Consider the following 8,059-nt stretch of genomic DNA (forward strand, 5'->3'; position numbering starts at 1 on the left):
ATGAAATAAAAGTTCCTGAAAGTGGAGTTCGTGGGAGTAGGAATAATATCCCCCACCACTCACCACCACCATTTCTGAGCATAGATCTCGAGACCTTCATCATCAGTCTGTGCTCAGCAAACAAATGGAATCTCTGTCTCCTGAGGGGGATAGCAGAGGGAGCAGGAGACAAAGTGGATGGGTACATAGGCCAGTTATCATCACTTCCTGGATGTCAATCAACTACAGTGCAGCAGCCAATCAGATTCCACCTTTCATTTTCCAAAGAGTCTGTGAGGAATGAAAGGTGCAATCTGATTGGTTGCTAGGGGCAACTGGGCCAGTTTCACTTTACACCATGTTTGATAAATCTCCCCCATAGTCTTTTATAATAGGGTCTAGGGGAGAAACAAAATTGTCAGATGGTAAGATTGTCAGATGGTAAGAAGTATGAGATAACTATGTACCTGTGTGAGGTAGATGAGCCTACTGAAGCAAGTAGGACTGTTAAACTGATTCTTTACTTATATATATTACCCTGATATCACTATATTTTCTGAAATATTTAAGCCATAGTGACACCTTTTTTTTGTGCCACAAGAACCATAACCATCAAAACCATCAAAAAAACATGTGTAAATAAGTGTTTGTAAATTTGTAAATTCACTTTGTTTGAATTACATGAGTCTGAGGTCTTTTCTCTTTTTACTGGGAATCACTAGACAGTAGCAGAAATATAGGATAGATAGACTTAAAGAAATTTTTTTTTATTTTTTATTAAAAAGTACATTGAAAGTTACATAGAAATCTCCAAATAATGTATTAAGGTTTGTATGCGGTTCTGCTGAACTGTAGTTGATTGACATCCAGGAAGTGATGATAACTGGCCTCTGTGCCCATCCACTTTGTCTCCTGCTCCCTCTGCTATCCCCCTCAGGAGACAGAGATTCCATTTGTTTGCTGAGCACAGACTGATGATGAAGGTCAGGGCGTGATGTCACAGGAGGCTTGGCTGGATCTTGTCTTCCACCCCCCTGAGTGATTCAACCCCCCTGACCAGTGAAAGAAGCAGGTGTTGCAACTTCACTGATTGTGTAGTAGTTTCCAGTAAAATTAGGACTGTGGTCACACATGTTTACACATGCTGCTGTCCTGCAGCTAAGGAGGCTGGAAGTCACAGTCTTCAATGCAACTCTTTGAAAATGCTTTCATAGAGATGTATTGTAGACCTTGACTCCTGGTCTTCAAAAATACAGTGGAAGTAAGAGCGTCAGAAGAGCGTTGACATCAGCGCCATCGGGATTTGAATAGCATCGTACCACCAGAAGGAAGGCGTGCTGCAGGAAAGGGCTCATTGCAAGTCAATATACATGCCATCCGGCAACTGTGGGGCTATAAAGTATTTGGGGAGAGTGCTTCTTTAATTTTGTTGCCACTTACTTGCCAGCCCAAACAACACACCATGCTATAGAAATCATTACCTTATTGTCACAAAATGAGTACTGTAACTGTAAATACAAGGAACACAAATCTTTTTACAATGTGCCTATAAGAAGCAAATGCAAACACAACGTGAAAAATCATTTATTTTAATTTTTTGGTGGTTTCCTTTAGCTCTAGGTTAGCTATCAGCAAATTTGATGGGGGGTGGTGGCTAGTATGGTAAGATGATCTTGAGGCATTTTTGTAGTTAATGGAGGGTATAATAAACATTTAAATGAAAGCCAGGAATACATATTTTAATAAATTGATGCCTAATCAACAAGACTGTGCATTGGGAGGAAGACGGCTGCCAGGTGCAGGAATTTATTACGCTAACTTTTTTCTTTCTGCCTAATATAGTTCATAATTAGTTTGATAAAGAAGAATGAACTAATCAGTAAACACATCAAAACTGTTCTCCAGGAAAGAAAAAAAAAATAAAAAAAAATAAAAATGCAGGCTGTGAAATTCATTTATCACCAGGGATCAAGTACTCCCAATACACAATGGTTGCTGGGAATAAATGAATGATTTCGTAATGTTTATACAATATATTCATGTGTTTATTTATAAGAGATTATTTTATGCTTAGATGAGCAGATCGGCTGCTGTTTCATCCATGGACATTTTTTTCTTCAATGTGTTTTGATAAATTTAAAGTGGTAATTGAAAAAAAAATGTTTGTTTTTGAAATTTTTGACCATGGGCTATGTCTTGATTTGCCATTCATTTAAATATGTTACCATGAACACAAGTGATGCTGTTTTTGGGAGAAAATTTTAAACTTTCTTCTAAGGACAGAAAACACTTTAAGGCTAGTTTATCATGTACCACGTGGCAGCGGATTTCACAATGCGAGTTTCCACTGGGATGCTTAGTACAGTTATAGACTATGGCTCTGGATTTTAATTCCACTGCGAGAATGTAGCCACTGCCTACTTAATTGGATGCTGGGCTTTTTTGCCGGGCTGCTTGGGTGAGTGGGATGTCAGTGACCCAGGAGCCAAAGAAGCAGACAGCAGCATGGGCAGGTAATGTATTAGCTCATTTAAAGCAGGGCTGTGGAGTTGGAGTCAGAAAAATTGTTCCAACTCCAACGCCAACTTTTTTTTAAAAAAATCACAATTTTATAATTGAATAATAAATTAGTAATAAAGCACTGCCCCTATTAGATAAGGGTGGTTGGGGAAAAGTTTAATGGTCACTATTTAGCAGTTTGTTTCTGAACTGGGTCCACAGGCTGTGTGTGTGTTTGCTATGGCTGCAGCAGGCTGTGTGTGTGTGTGTGTGTGTGTGTGTGTGTGTGTGTGCGCTATGGCTGCAGCAGGATGTTTGTGCTATGGCTGCAGCAGGCTGTGTGTGTGCGTGCGCTATGGCTGCAGCAGGCTGTGTATGTGTGCTATGGCTACAGCAGGCTGTGTGTGTGTGTGTGTTTGCTATGGCTGCAGTAGGCTGTGTTTGTGTATATGTGTGTGTGCAAGTGCATGCTATGGCTAAAGCAGGCTGTGTGTGTTTGTGTGTGTGTGCGCTATGGCTACAGCAGGATGTGTGTGCTATTGTGTGTGCTATTAGCAGTGTCTCTTTGTGTATGGTAAATATTTAGCTAGAAACATAGAAGATTGTCAGCAGCATCTAGTCTAGTTTTGAGTTGTTCTGGACATGGTGGCTGGAGACTGGCTGCATCCACTGCACACACAGGAGAATCTGCTGTATATCTTTCATGTAGGACATTACACTGAAGCTGCTGGGCCAGATTTATTTTACACCAGTTTGATAAATTACTTTCCTGGTGTCTGATTGGCAATTTATGAAGTCGGAGTTGGTCCCTGATAAAATTCAGAAAATGGAGTTGGAGTGTGACTTGCAGTGATGCAGTACATGTGAAACTAGCCTATAAAGGTATTTTTGAATAGTCTCTCAGTTACTGTCAAACTTATTATGGACATAGGAGTTAAACAGCTGTCATAAGTGCAGTTTCTTCTGGTATTGCAGCTCTGACCCATTCACTTGATTGTCTGGAAAAACACTTTTTGCCTAGCATTACCACTGGAGTGAGCAGGTCAGTGCATCTCTCAAGATCAGCACTTCAATGACTGGCTGTTGGGTGTTCTATCTCCATGCATTTCATTCTATGGCTTGGTTAACAAAATCATACTATTTCATAGGCAGCCTTGTCATCACAAATGTAACTATTTTCTGCTGCTGTTCATTTAAATGGGAATGACCCGCAATACCCCACGTAACCAATTGGCAGTTGTTCCAGGGAAATGTGAAACACCTAGGTGTACTGTATAACCTTTGGACACTTCAAATTTTTATATTCTTAAAATTAAATTTTTAATCTAAGCTTGATTTTCCCCAGAGAAACATAAGAAAAAATAGATTTTAACCTCAAGCACCAAAGCAACTATAAAGGCACTGAGTTCAAGACATGTAGGAAAGAATATTTTATTTCCCAACCAAGTTCCTTTTAGCATTTTATGAGGACTTTAAAGCTTTAGAAATAGGTTAATGTTTTGCAAATCCACAAGTAAAAGCAAAGGAGATACAGTCTTCACAGGAAGCAACCTGGGATAAAAAGGAATTAGGGCCCAGATTTTTATAAAAATCAAGCTCTATTGAGATGACAGAGACACCTCTTCTACCCCTCCGAGTATGCAAAATCTCTGATGAAATCCTGTGACATTTCCTTTTGCTTTACTTTTTAGAGAAAATTGATGCCAAATCAAATAGTTCCAAAAAAAAGCTGAAGGACCAAGTACCTCTATGACATCAAAAAGCACAACAAAACAAAAATGTGCAAAAGACTCAAACATGCAGATATGTAAGCATGTTGTTGTATGCAGATGACTTTTTTATGTACACTATCCTGACTTTTTAGTCTATTTTTTTTATTTTTGTGAAAGGAAAAAAAAATAAAAACAAAACTGAAGTGTCCCCCCTACAGAGTCCAAAATAATTCAGTCAGTGCTAATAATATTAGAGTGTGTAAGAAAACACCCTATTTACAAGAAAATCTACTGTATAACTGTCAGTGTTAAATTAAATCATATTTTTCCAGAATGGTTATTTTATTGGAAATTAAAGTATTTACTAAAAAAAAGTCTACCTGTCAGTAGAGTGGACAGGCCACTTTCATGCTGCCTAAACCATGAGTGATTGGGGCAGTCCATGGTGGCCCCTGCTTGCCCCACTAGCCTTGATTGATAGATCTTTATTTGGTGCAAACAGAAGCCACCAGGGAAGACCCCAATGTCCTGTGGTTCCAACAACATGAAAAAGATGACAGGTTGCCTTTAACTTTTGTAACTCAGTGTTGATAGATATATGTCATGTACCTGTCCCTGTACTTTTTACATCACAATGTATCAGTTAGCCCTGAGAGTTCTTTTAATTAAACTTGGATGATTCCATTTTTAGATGTGGCCATAGGGACCAAATAGTAAAGATATTCAGTTTTATTCAGCAATGTAATTTAAAAGATAAAAAGACAGCTGTATAAAAATGTAACTGTATACCAGAGTTAGGTAACTATGTTGCTAAGTACTTACTGTATATAAATACTGTATGTTATAAACTATGTAGCTGTGTAGGCAAATATGTAGCAGAGCTATGTAACTGTGTAGCAGCGTAGTCATATATATATATATATATATATATATATATATATATATATATATAAAATTGTAGAGAAAAAGTTTAAAGCATACAGTATCTTAAAAAAAAGAGAAGAAAAAACTTTTGGATATGTCATAAAAACACATCAACAGTTTTGATTATTTGGGCTCTAAGTGTTCAGACCGTGAAATTAGTTAGATGCTATAACAGCAGATATTTTTTTTTTAGTTTGGCTGGTTTCCAAAAAGCATGCTACAGCCACATTATTGCATCCATATCCCAAGTGACTATGGGTCGAATATTCTGAACTGAAAGCATCATAAGGATCTGCTTTCAGGTGGGCCAGGACTTGCAGCAATAATACAGACATACAAAAATATATCTATATTACACTGGTCTGAAGCCAGTCTAATCAGAGTAGCCATGCCTAAAAATGCAGTAACAGGAGTTTTGGAATGAGCTTATAAATCTACAATCAAATGTATCCAATGTCTTAAAGTGATATTGTTATCCCCTTACTCTATATGCAGTTCACTGCACCATCCACTTCAATGCTGCACATTCGATATATACCTGTATTAAACTTGTCTGCGACCTCTTTCTGCTCTGATATTGCTTTAGGGTACAAACACACTGGGCTTATCCGCAGTGGATTTCTCGCTGCAAAATTGCAGTGAGACTTGCTGTGGACCGCTGCCCTGAACTGTACATCCTGCTACGAGTATGTCAGCAGCCCACCCCATTAATCCCCCGCCGCTGGAGCGTATACATCACTTTCTCCCAACTCTGGCTTGCTTGGGGGCTCTCGGCATGTCCCGCTTGGCCAATTTGCAACAAGAAATCCGCTGCGGATAAGCCCAGTGTGTTTGTACCCTGAGTTCTTCAGGGGACAGTGTCACCTAGGTGGAGCTTCATGGCAGTTGGACCCTCTCCCCAGCTGGGAAATGGGACCTAACTGCCATAAAGCATCACCTTGTTGACACTGTTAACAGATTAAATGAAGTGAGTGTAAAAGGGGTGACAGTATCACTTTAAGTTTTAAGAATTTTGTTTATTTCCAGAGAACATGAGTACAGTTCCTATCCTACCTTTTTTATTATTAATTTTGTCTTGCCTTTCTGATCTTTTTAACACCATTATATAATTTTTTTCACCATAGATTTTGTACACTCCACTTTTTTTCTGACATAAGTGGAGATAAGTGGAGAAGGCAACTGTCCATCACTAAAGCATCAAAAAGCCTGGCTAGGGCAGAAGTCTGAACAGGCGAGGACATAACATATGTGTATTGGATTTTCCTCAATAAATAAACTACCAAGTCTAACATTTTTTATAACATTTTTATTTGGTTCTCTTTATTTACATTTAGGACTTGTTTGAAATTATGATGTAGTTTTAGGTCAAATATATGCAGAAATATAGAATATTCTGAAGGGGGGCTGTGTATTCAGGCTCATCAAGAATATCACTGTCTATCATAGATTAAAGTATGGGAGAAGTCAAAACAACTGTTCTTATTGTATAATACTAAATACTCAGCCCGTGGGAGGTGGCAGAAATCAGCATTATTTCACAGCTTCAAAAAGATCATGTAGTACATTAAAATTATTGAAAGTGTTTTATCAGATGACATGCCTGGAGCATACAGAAAAGTACAATGAACTTGTCAGTGTCTACCACTAAAATCATCACATTCATTTCTAATCCAGGAGGAACAGCTGGATATATTTCTCTATTCCATACAGATTGCTATCAAAATTTCTTGAAGGGAAACTAACAGCAGGTCAAAACTCTTTAACTTTCTGTTGTGTTTCCATAGCACACAGAACACTGAGAACGAAGGTAGTTTTCTTCATCTTCAGTGCCCAAATGTTTACTTTAATTAATATGTAAACAAAGCAATTTGGTGCACTGGAGGCGGGACTATCACCCAGAGTGCACCGATCCGCCCGCCGGTCCACTCCTCCTCATGAATATTGAGGGTTCCCTCTTCAGTGAAATCACTCCAACGTTCATCACTGCAGAGTGCAAGATGAATATTCATTAGGAGGGGTGAGCGGGGCAGATCCGTTCACTCAGGGCAGTAGTCCCATGCTTAACAAAGACCTTTGTGATTGAAATGTTACTGCTCTAATCTCAGTAATGCAAGATAGCTAGACAAGCATCTAGAAAAGTATATTTATCATATATCTATCAAGGGGAGACTAGATGGACCAGGAAAGTCTTTGACAAACTAAAAAACAAAGACATATGCTCCTAGTGTAGTACTTTTTTAGAGTGTTGCAATGTAAACCATATACATATAAAATGCATTCACCTACAATAGTTGTGCAAATCAAGGTACAACACTCAGTAAAGCACGATGGAATTGTCACATAGGCAGAAGCTGCAGGTTCTTTGTGGAGGTTCTGCATTCAATACCGTGTAAGGGATATCTTCAACCAGGAAAGCTGAATCCTTTGCTAGGAGTGCTGTTCTACTGACCAATCTTTAAAGTTCTTTATTGAAGGGTCTTTATTGTATTATTTGCATGAAACAATCTCTAACAATTAGAATAACAAAAAAATGAAAAAAGTTATTCAATTTTGCAAGTAGTGCAATATCCTCAAATAGCAATCCCCTAAACAGAGACCAGGCAGTGTCCTACAGAAGAGGTTGAAAAGGCTGCCTTGTCTGATATCATCTCCTGGTTATCCTGGTAACCTGATGCTTCTGGGAAACCAGAACATTGGACCTTCCTTGGATGCAGATGTGGTGTCCCACCATGAGTGTTGTGTACGTGCACCCAATAAATTGTGCACTCAGGCAAAGTGGTGGATGAAGTATTTAGTTTCCCCACTGGGTGTCACTGTTTTTTTTATATATCTTTCTATGCACAGCTGAAGGTCATGGGTTGAATGTATTTATGTCATGTGCTATATGTCATGTGTTGTGTGTAGGTCTAGATAGTACCCCTGTAGGAGGTGTTACAGTGGTGGAG

The 8,059-nt window shown here is 38.7% G+C and overlaps 1 long non-coding RNA gene across 1 annotated transcript; it reads left to right on the plus strand.

Annotated features, from left to right (window-relative positions):
• The first annotated feature begins 347 nt into the window (after window positions 1-347).
• LOC138788287 (uncharacterized) lies at window positions 348-6,403 on the plus strand. The gene is made up of 3 exons (XR_011362570.1): window positions 348-404; window positions 5,308-5,416; window positions 6,239-6,403. It is a non-coding gene; the product is annotated as an uncharacterized lncRNA (long non-coding RNA).
• The last annotated feature ends 1,656 nt before the right edge of the window (window positions 6,404-8,059 follow it).

This window comes from Dendropsophus ebraccatus, chromosome 4 (genome assembly GCF_027789765.1).
Source record: "Dendropsophus ebraccatus isolate aDenEbr1 chromosome 4, aDenEbr1.pat, whole genome shotgun sequence".
NCBI lineage: Eukaryota > Metazoa > Chordata > Amphibia > Anura > Hylidae > Dendropsophus > Dendropsophus ebraccatus.